This window comes from Danio rerio, chromosome 7 (assembly GCF_049306965.1).
Source record: "Danio rerio strain Tuebingen ecotype United States chromosome 7, GRCz12tu, whole genome shotgun sequence".
NCBI classification, from domain to species: Eukaryota; Metazoa; Chordata; class Actinopteri; order Cypriniformes; family Danionidae; genus Danio; species Danio rerio.
This window is the reverse complement of record NC_133182.1, coordinates 46,321,293-46,337,676: the sequence shown is the minus strand read 5'-3', so window position 1 is coordinate 46,337,676 and position 16,384 is coordinate 46,321,293. Positions and strand designations below refer to the sequence as shown.

Below are 16,384 nucleotides of genomic sequence, written 5' to 3'. Positions count from 1 at the left end.
AGATTTGTGCTACACCACTGTTTTCAGCTATTTCAATTATTACAGAAGTATAAAGGGTTGTTTAGCCATAATCATGTGATAAGCATAGAAGTCACAGCTCACGCGTATCACCCTTTAAACTGAACACACTTTCAAACTGGGATCATGGCAGAATATCATGTGATGTCCACTTGTCAGGGCACTAGCATTTGAATAAAACAAAGATCGTAAGTGGTCAAATAAAAATAAAATACGCTTAGCGGGTGGTCGCTAGGACCTGGATTGAGACCTACTGATCTCACGGCCTTTCACAAGTCACGGTCTTTCACAGTCTTTCACTTTCACTTTCTCACTAAAGTCTTTTCCATTTGTGAAACAAACAGCTGCCCAGTTCAGTTCTGACAACTAGTAAACAAACCTAGTAGTGTAAAAAAAAAAAAAAAAAAAAAAAGCTACATGGGTACAGTAAGAAGGTTTAGCAATAATTATGATTATAGTTTACTTTTTGATAACTGATTTAAAATGTTGCCTATTTATCTCTTTGAGTAAAGTGATGATTGCAGAAAATGCAGATTTGGGTCAAAGCAGCTTAAACAGATGACAAAAAAAGGATAAAAAACCATAACAATATTTCAGATTGTGCAGTAGCCCCACATATCAGGCAGGCAGGAGAGTAGGGGTAGAATGCTGAAGTTCAACTAAATGAATTCAATTCAGTTCAATGCAGATGCCACAGTTGACACAACCAACATAAGCCAGTTCAGAGAGCAAACCGGTTGTTGAAGGTGGGAAGGAGAGTATGTAAGCATTGATAGATGAAACAGTCTGAGAGGACTGCAATGGACAGTTTATGAACTTCTTTCTTCTCCATACTCACCTTTCCTGAATCTGATTAAGGAGTTTTTCTCCTCTTGGAGATGGAAAGCATATAATAGACAACCCTACAATGGAGTAAATCTGCTGCATGGATTTAGCCTGTGGTGATATAGGTAACGAATCATGTCAGGGCTGGATACAGCACACAGGAGGATTCTTCTCCAGTTGCTGTAATAAGGACAGTATTGTTTGTGATGTGGACCACGTGCTCAAGCAAATTGAACACGTTTCCTCCTTTGATTTTTGTCTCTTTTAGTATCGTATACTGTAGTACAGTGCATCTCAGGCTGCATACTGTACAATGAACAAATTGTATGGCCCTGAACATTGAGATTAAACGTGTACTTCTCCCTGAGAACTGTTTTGAACAATGTGTTTTCTGTTTTGTGTTGTATTGTTTGCTGACTGCTTGATAGTGTATATAGTTTTATCAGTTTGTTCATTATTTGAGAGCTTGGTTTTGAACCCAGGTAAAACTGTTTTAAGGAGGCAGAGGTTTTGTAAATAGTGCTTGAACAAGGATCAGAAATTAAATAACTGCAATTTAAAACTGTAAATCAGTTTAGTTTAATGCAATTTAAGACTAATTGACTAAACAGAAAACAAACCTTGGGAGAAACCAGATTCAGTAGGGGTGACCAGCTCTACTCTGGCCGAACATCAAGGCTAATCTGAACACTGCATGAAAGATTCTCAAGCCCTCCAGTGTCCAAACTACCCGATGGGATCAGTGCAGATATTGGTCTGTCACTGGGGTCTTTGCAGGGATCAGTCTTATGCTCTTGACCTATCGACGACCACAACACTCTTCTGCTCTTGATAGAGGTTGAATCCAAGTTTATGTGAACCACTGGATGAGGAGAAACTGAGAGATCCAAATTAGTGTAGATACCATTCAAATGAAAGTCTTTTTGGGAAGTGTTCTGATTTAATACTAGTGCACACCGTTTATGCTGGTTTTAAACCCCAACTCTATCAATCAATCAAAAAAACTGAAAAAATATCCACAGAGGAGAAAAAAGTCATAAAGGCTTTAAACGACATTAAAGGTAAGTAAATTAACATCATTTTTTTGCACACAGCAAACTAAACTTTTTTAATATTTCTCACTGACCAGCAGACTGTCCTATCTTGTGTTTCCTTCCACCTCGCCCCCCAAACCCCACCCTCACTTCCTCATTTCTATGACTCAGCTTTTTTTGGTTAGGCCATTAGATGCATAGTTTCTCATTGCATCTGCTCTGTGGCCTGGTTACTCATGGTTCCTTTAATGAATTGAAATGTGAGAGGCGAAGCAGCCAGAGCAAGCAACACACTCCTGTCACAATGCATTCTGCTTTCTTTGCTCCAGCATAAATGAACGGCATCACTTCCTCTGTCGCAAAGTGGCTAAATGCTCTATAAGAGATTGGCTTTCCTGTTTCTGAAGAGTCATTTACAGTGGCTCACATCGGTCCTGGCTGCATCACAACACTCTATTACTTAGCAAAGTGTGACCACATACATGCACTGCCTCTACCTTATCCTATTATTTGTCAACCCTCATTCAAAGAAGGTGATAGTGGCCCATCTAAGGTGAAGTTTTACACAGCAGGTCCTGTAATAACTGTTCTTCTTCTGTGGATTTTGATGACTCCTGCTGAAAATGTTTACATTCATGTGACATTTTAATGTGACTTTGGGTGAGATTCTAAGCTGACTAACTTTACAAGAGAGTTTTTCTCCCTGGTAAAACACATGACATATTTATTTGCATGACATATTTATCTATTAAATTAAAATAAACAAAAATAGTGTTGAACAACCGTTTTTTGCAATTTCATCCTGTGATGCGATGTGTCTATGTGAATCATTCTACTGTCAATGTGAAAAATATCAAAAGTGCTAAAACAATATCTGATTTATAAATGGTAGTTTTATATATATATATATATAGTAAACAAAGTACAGTCATAAATAAAGTCAATAGAGCAAATACTACAGTGAAAATAACATAATTTTTGGCTTTCTGGGAAGAGTCCAACAGTGTTAGGTACAGAAACCTTCCTACACTCTCAGAAAAAAAGGTACAATGAGGGTACAATTTTGTACCTAGAGGGAACAAAATATAAAATTGTACCTTTAAAGGTCCCATATTGGTCCTTAGGGTACAATTTTGTACCCAAATGGGCTATAAAGGTACAAATGTCCAGATTTAGGTTTGAAAGGTACATTTTTGTACCTTTTATAGCACATTTGGGTACAAAATTGTACCGTAAAGGACCAATTTGGCACCTTTAAAGGTACAATTATATATTTTGTTTCCCTATAGGAACAAAATTGTACCCTCAGCTCATGATAAGATCAAGACACTATATAACAATAATTTAAATGTATTAATACTAAACATTAATACTAAAATACATAATTTAAAAATATAATAAATAAATAAATTGATTGAATTAAATATTTTAATAATTATTTTTTTTCATGTATTTAAATTACATTTTTTCTCAAAAATGTTAATAATTTAATTTATAATTAAATGTAATTTTAATCATTAAAAACGTAAATACTGGTCTTTGCTTACTGTTTAAGTCGCTATAGTATATATGGGATGTAGAATAAACCATGCAGAGTGACAGCATCTTCATACAGGTGGTGATGGTGCTGTCTCTTTAAGAATTTGGCTTGTTGAGACGTTATAGTAGTGTTTGTTACTGAGGCGGTCCGTCGACTATGCTGGCTGTTTACACAGAACTTCGCACGCTTTTCAAAGAAAAGTCTATTTTGGAGTCCACACTTTTCAGGTAAGAATGTATTAAAGATATATTTTCAGTCTCATTTTTACATGTGAAGCCGTGTTCTGTTGATTTTGTCTGACTCTCTGGTCTCGGCTTTCCCCCGCTTTGTGCTCCGGGCTGGCTGGTGTACTTTGGCCTGCAGGATGGAGTTTGCTAAGATGTCTGCAGCTTATTAAAGAAGTTAATACAATGTGATATCGAAGTCACCGAGGGACATAACCTTATAGACGGTGAGTACTATATGCTGTTAGTTTTCTCGGTGTAAAAGTTCCCTTTATCGCCTACGTTACGTATTCGCGCCTTATATGTTACGTAACTGCTTTATTAATAAGTGTTGCCACGGCGGAATATTATCGCAACCCAGATAGCAAAATACACTTGGGCCAGTTGCGGCTAGATTCTCGCCTGCCCGAGTCCGTCTGCTGTATCGTTACTCGGGCCAGATGCGGCGGCAGAAGCGAGCCGACGCTGCCGTAACCATGCACCGGAATCGGGCCGTGAGTAATGTGCGGTGTGGCCCAGAGCTGCCGCGACTGAAGTCTTCATATACCTTGATATAAAACCTTTTGTTATTAATACTGGAATTTGTAATTATCAATAATGTTTTATATTTTGAGGCCATTTTCTAGCCACGGTTGACCGCGGAAATGTATTTTTAGAAGGTTATATACACCGCCATTTTGTGAAGAAAAATCACAATTTTGTCACCGGCAAAGCGACTGATTATGTAAACGTGGCTAGTTACAAACGTGGCGTGTGTATGCTTGTACATATCTTCGTTTCAGTGTCTAAGTTACATTAATGTTGAGGAGTGTCCACAAACTCTCATGTCCAGAATTGTTGGTGCTTTACTATCGTTTAACGTTATACTTATATATAAATAAAATACTATAAATAAATAGTTATTGCTTTATCTTATTGCTTTCCTGAAGTTTATGAAGTTTCCAATTGTCTTTCAGGACAAGATTGAACAACATAATGCAGCCTAACATAGACCAATGAAGGCATGTCATATGAAAGCATGGCTCAGTTACAAGATGTAAGTATGTCTCATTATCTATACCATGGTTTTAATGGCTTACATACTATTTTAAATTTGTAGGTTTTTACTTACAAACAACAATAAATGTACACCTACGTGTTTAAAATTATTTTCTAGGTTTTCATCGAAAGATGAGAGATCAACTGAAGAATGCTATGGACCTGACTCTAAGGTACTCTTTCTAAACTTTCTCCACTTGATTAATATTATTAAATTCTAGCTTTGGATGGATTCCTTCATATTTGTTTGTATGCCACATCTTATGTTCCAGGAATTGATTTTACAGCAGCACTTCTCATGTTGCCAGCCTTGTTAAGCGAGACACTTCAACATTTCGTTGTGCTCTGGTGCGTATGTTGTTTTCTGTTTAGTATATGCTGTGATAAATGCATTTTATAATGCTTGATATTCTTTATATTAAGATGATGCAGTGGGTAGTGCTGTCACCTTACAGCAAGAAGGTCGCTGGTTCGAGCCTCGGCTGGGTCAGTTGGCATTTGTGTGAGGAGTTTGCATATTCTTCCAGTGTTCGTGAGGGTTTCCTCCAAGTGCTCCAGTTTCCCCACAAGTCCAAAGACATGCGCTATAGCTGAATTTTGTAAGCTTATTTGTCTGTAGTGTATAAATGTGTGTGTGAATAAGTGTGTCTGGATGTTTCGTAATACTGGGTTGCAGCTGGAAGGGCATCTGCTGCATAAAACATATGCTGGATAAGTTGGTGGTTCATTCCACTGTGGCGACCCCAGATTAATAAAGGGACTAAGCCAAAAAGAAACTGAATGAATGAATGAAATTTATATTAGTCTTTTAATCTGTGATACTTTTTAAATCAGTGAATATTAATTATTTTCCTTTCTATGCATGTTGATTTTCTCTTCATCAGTGATAGAGTGACTGATATTAATGTAATTATTGCTTTGTCATTTACAGGGAATCATCTTCACCACATCCAACAGTTCAAGTACAGGAGGACACCACCGACTGGACAACTGTGTTAACAAGACGAGTCACGGCAGTCTTCAGAGTTGATGGGATTGCGATTGGCCGGGCTAATGATGTGGATGAATATACATTTTTGACATATCCATCTTATTAGAAGATCACCTTGATGTTTCTGCAGTGGAATGTTTTGAATGAACGGTGGACGGTGACAAGCCTGGATCTACTCCAGTTACCAGAGTGATCAACCTTGTTTTTTGTTTCTCTACATGCTCTTGGGATAATCACAATCAAGTTAATCCAGCACACTGCTATCATTCATGCATAAAGCAAATTTTTAAATAACTTGTGGTCCTAATGACTATCAAAGAACATTTTCCAGTTATGAGTGCTTTACATGTCGTGTTTATCAAAAGCATAAACACATATGGTGTTACAACAAATTACAACTCCACTTGAGGATGATAAGGAGTAATCTACTGATGTTGAGGAAGAGGCTACTGATGTATTTGGTTTTCTGCACTGTTGAAGCAATTTATAGAGAAACATTGCCTTCATTCTGAAATACAGAGAAAATTTTGATGACAAATTATTTATTATGACTGAGTATTTTGACTCAAGACAAATACTTTGGACTTTATAAAGTGCAGTACTTGATGTAGCCTGTGTAATGTGTTTATAAATCTTAAACAGTTTTCTTGTGGTCTTTGTATTAAGGGTAGATTATATACTGTACAGTGAGTGAACAATTTTTATTTGTTTTCTAAATTGTTCTTTTTACTGTTTTACATGTCTGCTTTATATTTACTGTGTAATTTTATTTCTTGACACATTCAGTTGTGAGTTGTAATGAAATATTTCTACATTAATAAATAAAAATGGACATCTGCGAACCGAAATATTTTATTTATTTATTTGTGCATGCAGTCACCAAAGGATCAAAATGCCTGGGTCAGTACCCTGAAAATGCTATATAATATAAAAAGGTACATTTTTGTACCTTCGGTGGGGGTACAAAATTGTCCCTTAAAGGGTACAAATGTAGAAGGTACAATTTTGTACCTTTAAATAGAGGTACAAATTTGTACCCTTAAGGGTACCACCCCAGTGACGGGCCATTTGTACCCTAAAAGGTACAATTTTGTACCTTTTTTTCTGAGAGTGTAGTACACCTCCTGGTTTGAGGGCAGTGGCTTGAGGGGATGTCTACTCACCATCGCCTGCAGCTGCCCTTAATGGGGTTCCACTCCCTAATTCTTGTCCCTGCTTTGTAGCCACATCCAATATCTTGCCCCCACTGCCTCCTCCGCCAGCTCCTTAATAGCTCTCCTGAAACTCATCCCAGATACCCTGATAGCACGGAGAAAATGAATTACTGACTTCCCAACAAATCTCCTGCACCTGACTTCTATGGGATGTACTGTCCTCTTCGAACCATTGACTCTACATTACACTCTACATAGAGTAGTTGTGCCACTTGAACTCATGCGCCACTGCCATTCCCTCTTCCCACGGCACAGTCAGCTCAATTACCAGAACCTTTCTAGCCACTGCTGAAAAAATCACTGCATATGATCTTAGTGATGTTTGCGTCATCTCAGATAGAAAAATGAGTTGAGAGTCCAAGATGATGTGCATCTCCCACTTCTTTCCATGTGCGAGCAAGCACCTTGTTCTCTCTGTACCTGTAGTCTGCCCCCTTCTCCTGGTCTGAGGAACCTGCAGTTTGGCCGAGGAGATGCTGGTGTGCTGTTTGCTTGTACTCTGCATTTTTCCACATGCTCTGCCAGCTTTCTTAGCACCTGGTTGTGCTACCATCTGCCCTGTGTTAGTGCACCAATTCCCGACAGGATATGTTGCAGGCCTGCATTGGCTTTATTGCATGGGGTATTTGTCCTCGGTTCCGAACAATTGTGAAAGATTACAGGGGCAGGAGAGGGTATCGTATGCTGCTCTTACGAGGAAACTCAGCCGAGTTCACCTAATATCTGCCCAGGTCATGGCTGTTAATGATGTCCTCCCAGTGGGTTTATGCTTCTTGCTTGCGCTGGGCAACAGCCTTAATGAAATGGCAGTCCTGCTCCACTTGGAAGACCTCTTCAACCACCATAACCTTCCTCTGCTTCTGTGATTTTGGACCAAAACTGGTATGGCTGTCCCCATTCCAGCCCCGATTTGCTGGTTTGAACTCTTCCCATTATCTCCTTGTGCCTGTCAATGGCTTGGTTAACCTCCTGCTGGACCCTCCACTTGCGCCCAGTGCGGATGGTCACCCCTGTGCTTCTGACTACTTCACTGTCTCTACAAATCATGTGTTTTGACATGTGGTTTCTGGTCAACTATATTGTCATCTCAACATCTTGCGATGCGACTATTGTATACGCACACATTGCAATTTCAATGCTCAAATGATAAATTGTACAGCCCTTGTGAACATAAAAAAATAACCAACATTTGCCTTCACTGGTCAAAACTCTCTCACAATGGATTCAGCCCAGCAAACAATTTTTATTATTGGTCCCTGCAGTTAGTCATTTATTTGATTATCCTAAACCCTTCTGGATGTTCTCTGATTGTCCTTCAAGTGGCAAAATGCAGTGCTACCACTAGGCGGCAATGTTGAAACTCAAAAAGGATTTACATACTGTTTGGATGCAAATAGTTTCAAAAAGAATACTTGGAGACAGTGAAATAAATAAAGAGAAAATAAGAGAAAGTGAGCATAGGAGGGTGGGATGTGGAAGAGAGTATTATGCCTCAGGTTGTTGGCTTGTAGATAAGGACTCTTGGCTGATTGGAATTTACTGTTACATACAATGCAGGCAGTACTTGCAGCCTCTTAATATGCAGGATGATGTTCTGAGTCACAATCTGAAATAGAGCAAATAATGAAAATTGAGAGTGAGCGAGAAATGTGTGGCATGCTTTGAATAAATGTCCCACTCGTGGACAAAAAGAAATTGTGACAGCGGTAAGAAAGCTCTCTTCTCATTTGACTCCATAAAGGCAAACTGGATAAAAGGAATTTGCATGACATTTTGGAATAATGTGTCTCATCTAGTCAAGGTGACAGATGCAATATATAACTTTCTTAAATATGCATGGATGTGAGTGCTTCCTTATGACTCTCACAGGCCATTTACTAGTGTACCTCTGAGAATTGGACTCAAATCTGCTTTGTGGGAATGTAGGATGTAACTAAGAATTAGATATGGGACTCAGATGCATAATGGATGTGTGAAAGGTAAGTTAGTGTCTTAAATCAGAGTTGTAGATAAAACAAGCTGTGCTTTATTATAAACAGTGTCAGTTAACCAGCAGGGAATGAGGCAGAATTTAAAACAGAGCACAAACCATAAATCGAAGATAAGTGTGAAGAATTCCAGAGGTTGCTCTACTTAGGATGCACAAATTAAAGTAGGCACACAGAGCAGCTCATTTCAATAATAAACAAATGCAAAGCATAAAAGCAGTATGAATTATGTCGCAAACAAGAAGCTTCTGTGATAATAAGGTGTTGGCATTCTTCTTACTACACGGGTGATTCTGCCATTAAAAAAATGGTGCAAACTCCAGTAAGCTGACATACCCATACCTTTGTAAATCACATATCTTTTTTTCTAAAAGGGAATCTCCAACAAATGCATATGCAATAATGTTAGCTGCAACAATTATCTCCTTTTTTATTGTGCTTTTTATAACACAGATTTTTTTGTTTTCAAATGCCTGTTAGTATATTCCACATGGGATGTTGGTGTGGGCACCACATAAAGGGCTTTTCTGAAGCTTGGGCATTGTACTAAAATAGTAACACAGTAAAGATGGCATTTGACATGGTGCAATGGACCAAGTAATTCATCCAATTAAAAATCTATCTTTCATTTCAGTTTTATATATTTTTTTGTTTTATTTTTCAAGTGATATATTTTAAGGGTAACACTTTATTTTGATGGTCTATTCGAGTATTAGTAGACTGTCTGCTATCTGTTGATATGCTTCTTCAACAGACATTAAACTGACAATAGGAAACATTGCTATTACATGTCAACTTACAATAACCCTAACCCCAACCTAACAGTCTACTTATAATCTAATAAGAATTAGTTGACGTGTAAATGCAATGTAAATTAAATTTAACTAACAGACCATCAACATATAGTGTGATTTTTTTTAAGTTCAAAACATAGTTAAATATAAATGTTTTTAATTGAGATCTCCACTAAGAAATATTTGTTTTAAACAATGTGAAATTTTAAGTTTAGTGACACGGGCTAGTGCATATGTATTGAACAGAAACTCAATATGCTTTGTACTTTCATGGACTTGAAAAAATTCTTTAAGGCAATTGATTTATTTTTCATTGACTCAAGTGATCAAATTTACATGTGAAACCGTTACCTTATTTTTTTGAATTGGAATAATGAACATTTTTTAAGAAATGTTGTTTTGATTAAAGCTATATCTTCTTGTTTAAAATAAAACAAGAAATTAATTGACTTTCAGCAAGACAGATATGCTTTGTACCAGGCTATATAAAATTGTTCTCATGAAAATAGAAAATATTAATGCAAATTATTTATTTTTCTTTGGATCAAGTGATAAAATTTACATGTGAACCATTACCCTAAGTTTTAAAAACGTTTCTAGAGTATGATGTCACCTATTCAAATTAAATGAGAACAAAAATGTTCCCTATTGTTTCAGGATTAGTGAACTGAATTAGCATTCAGTTATTAATTTCGGAAATATACTAAGGAATGATGAAAATGTAAAACAAAACTTTAAACAAGGTCTAGAGACAGATTTATTTAAAGTAAAAACTTCCACTGCCAGGTTGTTATATACATACAACTTTGCCAAAATGTGTTTAATTTACCCATATATGTCACTACTGTTTGTCTAAAAATATATAATGTCACAGTATTATGCCACTGTCTTCTCATAGTCACATAGAGTTGTATAGAGTCATCAATATAATGCTGAGCCAACCCAGAACGTTCGAGGTTACAGAAGTAACCCTTCGTTCCCCGAGGAGGGGAACGGAAGTGCCATAAGTGGATGAAATCCACGATGGGAGGATTCGGATCAGAAGCCGCTTGTCTGGAGAGTATTGAACGGGCCAATGAATGAAATTAATTGGCAGCGTAAGCTTGCGCAGGTGTGCGGCATCTGCAATTATCTCAGCATATAAGCACACCTGAAGCCAGCAGACGCCATCCTTTTAAGCTGAAGAGACTTTCAAACAGCTAAGGGACAGTCATTATGGCGACGGAGTATGGCACTTCCGTTCCCCTCCTCGGGGAACGAAGGGTTACTTCTGTAACCTCGAACGTTCCCCTTCGGTTGGGGAACTTCAGTGCCATAGAGTGGATGAAATCCACGATGGGAGAGGTATGGAAAGTGCCATAATGACTGCACCTTACCAACACCCCCGATGAGGAGATAGTCAAGCAAGCGTGACGCACCCACATCATGGGGGGCGCGGTCCTCCAACGTGTCCCTGGCCCTAATTTATCCTACTTCAACAGAAGTTTTACGGATTTAGATATATTTTTTGGGAAGTCGTAAGCATCTAGATAATTCTAGGAAATACGACAGTACGTTGGGAAGCGTGCAATCCCGATAGGGAGGACGCTGCGTAGGCCATCCGTTACCCAAGGGGGGGATAGATGGCAGAATTTACATATGGACTAGCCCTAAAAAGGGGGAGTACTCATAGCAAAAGCGTGGTTAGCGGAGAGGGAAGACACGGGTCCGCCCAGGGGGGGGACTTAACCGTGGTGGAATGAGCATATGGGATCGCCTAGTGGGGATCACGCATAGCAGGCACCTATACCCAAAACGCGGGCTGACCAGCGGGCAGACCTACAACGTAGTGGGCCAGCAAGTGACTCCTCCGCTGAGTCAGTGCTGGGGGCCACGGAGGAATCTGCAGGGCTCACCTGACGGGGAACTTTACTGACAGATAAAAAGGCGCACGTACCTCCGTGTTAGGGAGAATGGCGCAGCAAGCGTGTTTCAACACCCTACCGAGTTGTCTCCTCAATCACCAAAGGGTTGCCTAATACCCTTGAGGAAACTGGCTCCACTCGCAGATTGTAAAACCTTGCAAATGTGTTGGGTGTCGCCCAGCCCGCAGCTCTACAGATGTCTGTTAGAGAGGCGCCGCGTGCACGCGCCCAAGAGGATGCAACGCTCCGAGTGGAGTGTGCACGTACTCCCGGGGGACACAGCTGACCTCAACTCGAATAAGCGAGTGAAATGGCATCCACAATCCAGTGGGATAATCTTTGTTTCGATACAGCACTTCCCTGCTGCCGACCGCCATAACAGACAAAGAGCTGCTCAGATGATCTAAAATTCTGAGTACGGTCCACATAAATGCGCAGAGCGCGAACTGGACAAAGTAAAGAAAGGGCTGGGTCTGCCTCCTCCGGGGGCAGCGCTTGCAGGTTCACTACCTGATCTCTAAAGGGGGTGGTAGGAACCTTGGGCACATAACCGGGGCGGGGTCTCAGGATGACGTGAGAGTAATCCGGCCCGAATTCCAGGCACGAGTCACTGACCGAAAATGCCTCCAGGTCCCCGACCCTCTTGATGGAGGCCAACGCAACCAGCAGAGCTGTCTTCAGGGACAGAAATCTTAGAGATACTGATTCGAGTGGCTCAAAGGGATCGGATCGCAGACTCGTGAGAACGAGGGCGAGATCCCAAGAGGGCATGAGAGGGGGGCGAGATGGATTAATTCGCCTAGCACCCCTAAGGAACTGGATGACCAGGTTATGCTTTCCCACGGTGCCGCCAGCTACTGCGCTATGATAAGCGGAGATGGCGGCCACGTAAACCTTGAGAGTGGAGGGCGACAGCCTGCTGTCCAACTTCTCTTGAAGGAAAGAGAGCACAACACTAATCTGGCAATTTCGGGGGTCTTTTCTGCGAGAGACGCACCATTCAGTGAATAGACTCCACTTCAGGGCGTAGGCGCGCCTCGTGGAGGGGGCTCTAGTCTGAGTGATGGTATTAACCACCGCAGTCGGTAGGTTACCTAAGTCTTCCTCGCGTCTAGGGACCACACGTGGAGGTTCCAAAGATCGGGGCGAGGGTGCCAGATGGTGCCCTGTCCCTGAGAGAGTAGGTCCTCTCTCAAAGGGATCCGCCAGGGGAGGGCCGTCGCGAGGAGTGAGAGCTCTGATATCCAGGTCCGGTTGGGCCAAAGGGGCGCAACTAGCAGAACCTGTTCCTCGTCCTCCCTGACCTTGCACAGAAACTGCGCGAGCAGGCTCACTGGGGGAAACGCATACTTGCGCATGCCCCGAGGCCAGCTGTGGGCCAGTGCATCCGTGCCGAGAGAGCCCTCGGTCAGGGAAAAAAACAACTGGCAGTGAGCGTTCTCGGGGGAAGCAAACAGATCGATCTGGGCCTCCCCGAATCGCGCCCATATCAGCTGAACAGACTCGGGGTGGAGTCTCCATTCTCCAGGGCGTAACAGCTGTCGTGAGAGCGCATCGGCTGCACGATTGAGCGTGCCTGGAACGTGAATGGCGCGCAGCGATTTCAGCCGCGGGTGACTCCAGAGGAGCAGACGGCGGGCGAGCTGAGACATGCGGCGAGAGCGCATACCCCCCATGCGGTTGATATACGCCGCCGCTGCCATACTGTCCGTCCTGACCAGCACGTGTTGCCGCTCCAGCACCGGTAAAAAGCGGTGAAGAGCGAGGAACACTGCCAACAGCTCTAGGTGATTGATATGCCAATGCAGCTGGGCACCCTTCCACAGGCCCGCAGCCGCATGCCCGCGACACACGGCCCCCCAACCCGTGTTGGAAGCGTCTGTTGAAACAACAACATGGCTGGACGCCTGTCCTAGAGGCACACCGGCCTGTAGGAACGAGGGGTCGTTCCAAGGGCTGAGGGCACGGCGACACAGCGCAGTAACCGAGACCCGGTGTGTGCCCGCGTGCCATGCGCGTCTGGGGACCCGATCGTGAAGCCAGTGCTGAAGTGGTCTCATATGGAGCAACCCGAGCGGCGTGACGGCGGCTGCGGATGCCATATGCCCCAGGAGCCTCTGAAAGAACTTCAGTGGGACCACTAGTTTGCTGTCGAGCTCCCTCAGACAGTTCAGCAACAGGCGAGCGCGTTCCTTGGAGAGGTGCGCTACCATGGTGATCGAGTCCAGCTCCATCCCGAGAAAAGAAATCCTCTGCACGGGGGCGAGTTTGCTCTTTTCTCGGTTGACCTGAAGCCCCAGTAGGCGGAGATGCCGAAGCACCTTGTCCCTGTGCACAATCAATTGCTCCCGCGAGTGGGCTAAAATCAGCCAGTCGTCGAGATAATTGAGTATGCGAATGCCCGCGAGCCGAAGGGGCGCTAGGGCACCCTCCGCGAGTTTGGTGAAGACCCGCGGAGACAGAGAGAGCCCGAAGGGGAGGACCTTGTACTGCCACGCTCGACCCTCGAACGCAAACCGCAGAAATTGGCGGTGGCGTGGAAGAATGGAGACATGGAAATACGCGTCCTTCAGGTCTATGGCTGCAAACCAATCCTGAGGACAAACGCATTGGAGAATGCGCCTCTGCGTGAGCATTCTGAACAGCAGCCTGTGCAGACAGCGGTTCAAAACGCGCAGATCTAGGATTGGCCGTGACCCACCGCTCTTTTTGGGTACGATGAAGTATGGGCTGTAAAACCCACTCTCCATCTCGGCTGGAGGAACCGGCTCGATTGCACCCTTCGCCAGGAGGGCAGCAATCTCCTCTCGCAAGACAGGGGCAGACAGGGGGTTTACCCTGGAGAAATACACGCCCGTAAACTTGGGGGGCCGTTTCGCGAACTGAATCGCGTAACCGAGTCTGATTGTGCGTATGAGCCACCGCGAGGGGCTGGCCCGCGCTAACCAGGCAGGCAGAGCCCTCGCTAATGGAGTCATCGCTACAATCGCTGACGTACCAGCGGTGGGGCAGCGCGGAGTGGGTGTGCTGATCCGGGAAGCCCGAGGGTCCCGCAGAAGAGCTGGAGGAGAGCGATTCGCTCTGGCTCCGCACCCTGACTCCGGAGAGGGGGCTGGAGGGCTGAGGGAAGGGAGACCGTCCCCCCAGCGCTCGTGAGCCACTGGCGAAGCACGTAGAGTCTGCGAGCCGGAAGGCAGCGCGTCCCGGACTGGCAGAACTCGTGCAGTCACATCCGGGGAAGGGAAAAAGTGCTCTTTTTCTGATGTTTTGGTGGCACTGAAAAGTACCGTTGTTATCAGGGCCCCGCCCTCCAGCGGGGAAAGAGCAAGTTTCCTCTTCTCCGGATGGCCTGTCTCAGGGACGCTTCGCGGTCCGTTTACCGGACTTAACGGCGCCCTGGGCAGGAGGGGCTGCCTGCTTTCAAGGTGTACGCCGTGCCCGCTTGGCCGGAGGCGCAGGCGGGGGCGGGGCAGCACTCGTTGGCGGGCGCCCTCGGCGAGGAACAGCGGAGGTGGATGGCTCAGCGGGCGGAGCGGGCTTACGGCCACGCCGATAGAAGACATTGCCTATCGCATCCGACTGCTCTTTCACCGCCTTGAATTCCTGGGTTAATTCACCGACGGTGTCACCGAACAGGCCAGCCTGGGATATGGGCGAGTCAAGAAAGCGAACTTTGTCAACATCGCGCATATCGGCCAGGTTTAGCCAGAGGTGGCGTTCCTGAACCACAAGTGTGGACATTGTCCTCCCCAGCGCACACGCGGCGGACTTAGTAGTCCGAAGAGCATAGTCGGTCGCGGTGCGCAGCTCATGTAATAAGCTTGGGTTGGACCCGCCCTCGTGCAGCTCGGCCAGCGCCTGCGCTTGGTAGCGCTGGTAGGTGGCCATCGCGTGCAAAGCAGAAGCAGCCTGGCCCGCAGCCTTACAAGCTCTGGCTCCGAGGGGGGCAGACAACCTACAGGCTTTGGACGGGAGGCGGGGCAAACCCCACCACGTAGAGGCGCCGCGCGGACAAAGATTGACCGCGATAGCGCGCTCCACTGACGGGATCGCCTCATACCCCCTGGCAGCTCCGCCGTCAAGGGCGGTGAGGGCGGAGGCACACGCAGCACGGGCAGAGAAAGGTGCCCTCCAAGACTGCGTGAGCCTACTGTGCACTTCCGGAAAGAAGGGGACGAGAGGCTTCGAAGGCTTCGCCTTCTGGTCCTCTACGTAGCACCCATCTAGTCGGTCTGGCCGCGGAGCTGGGGGATAAACCATCTCCAACCCCACGGCTGAAGCAGCCCGGGAAAGCACGGCTAACATGTCCGCTTCAGGATCCGATTTGACAGCGCTCACCTGCCCGGAGGGGGCGAGCGGGTCCGGATCTTCGTCGGACAGTGAAAGCCCACCCTCCGATGCCGCGGAGGACATCTGATCTCCGGTGTCAGCGAGTGTGAGAGCTACCATCTGGTTAGACGGATCACTCCCACTACCCGAAGCTTGGATGGAGCGGCGTGAGGAGCGAGAGGTCCGCAAGCCCGTGGGCGGCGGATTATCTCCCGCTGAAACCCTCAGATCTGCCCGAGCGCCCGCTGCTTTTTTAGAACAGGAGGCAACTGGGGTGGCTCGCTCTCTTGCGAAAGTTAGCCGCGATCTTAGCTGTGCAACGGTCATGGCATCGCAATGATGACATGAACCGCCCGCGAGCACCGCAATAACATGCTGGACCCCCAAACATGCAATGCAGTGATCGTGTCCATCATCCGGAGCCAGGAAACCCCCGCATCCAGAAACGCACAGTCGGAGCGCCATCCTGAAAAGGACGTGCTGCA

The 16,384-nt window shown here is 44.7% G+C and overlaps 1 long non-coding RNA gene across 3 annotated transcripts; it reads left to right on the top strand.

Moving 5' to 3' along the window:
• Positions 1-3,530: 3,530 nt before the first annotated feature.
• Positions 3,531-6,507, top strand: LOC137490302 (uncharacterized). 3 transcript variants are annotated; one of them, XR_012382600.1, is made up of 7 exons: positions 3,531-3,644; positions 3,781-3,868; positions 4,598-4,677; positions 4,798-4,852; positions 4,952-5,027; positions 5,103-5,165; positions 5,611-6,507. It is a non-coding gene; the product is annotated as an uncharacterized lncRNA (long non-coding RNA). The 3 variants fall into 3 exon arrangements; XR_011009678.2 differs by having other exon boundaries at positions 5,103-5,278; XR_012382601.1 differs by lacking the exon at positions 5,103-5,165.
• The last annotated feature ends 9,877 nt before the right edge of the window (positions 6,508-16,384 follow it).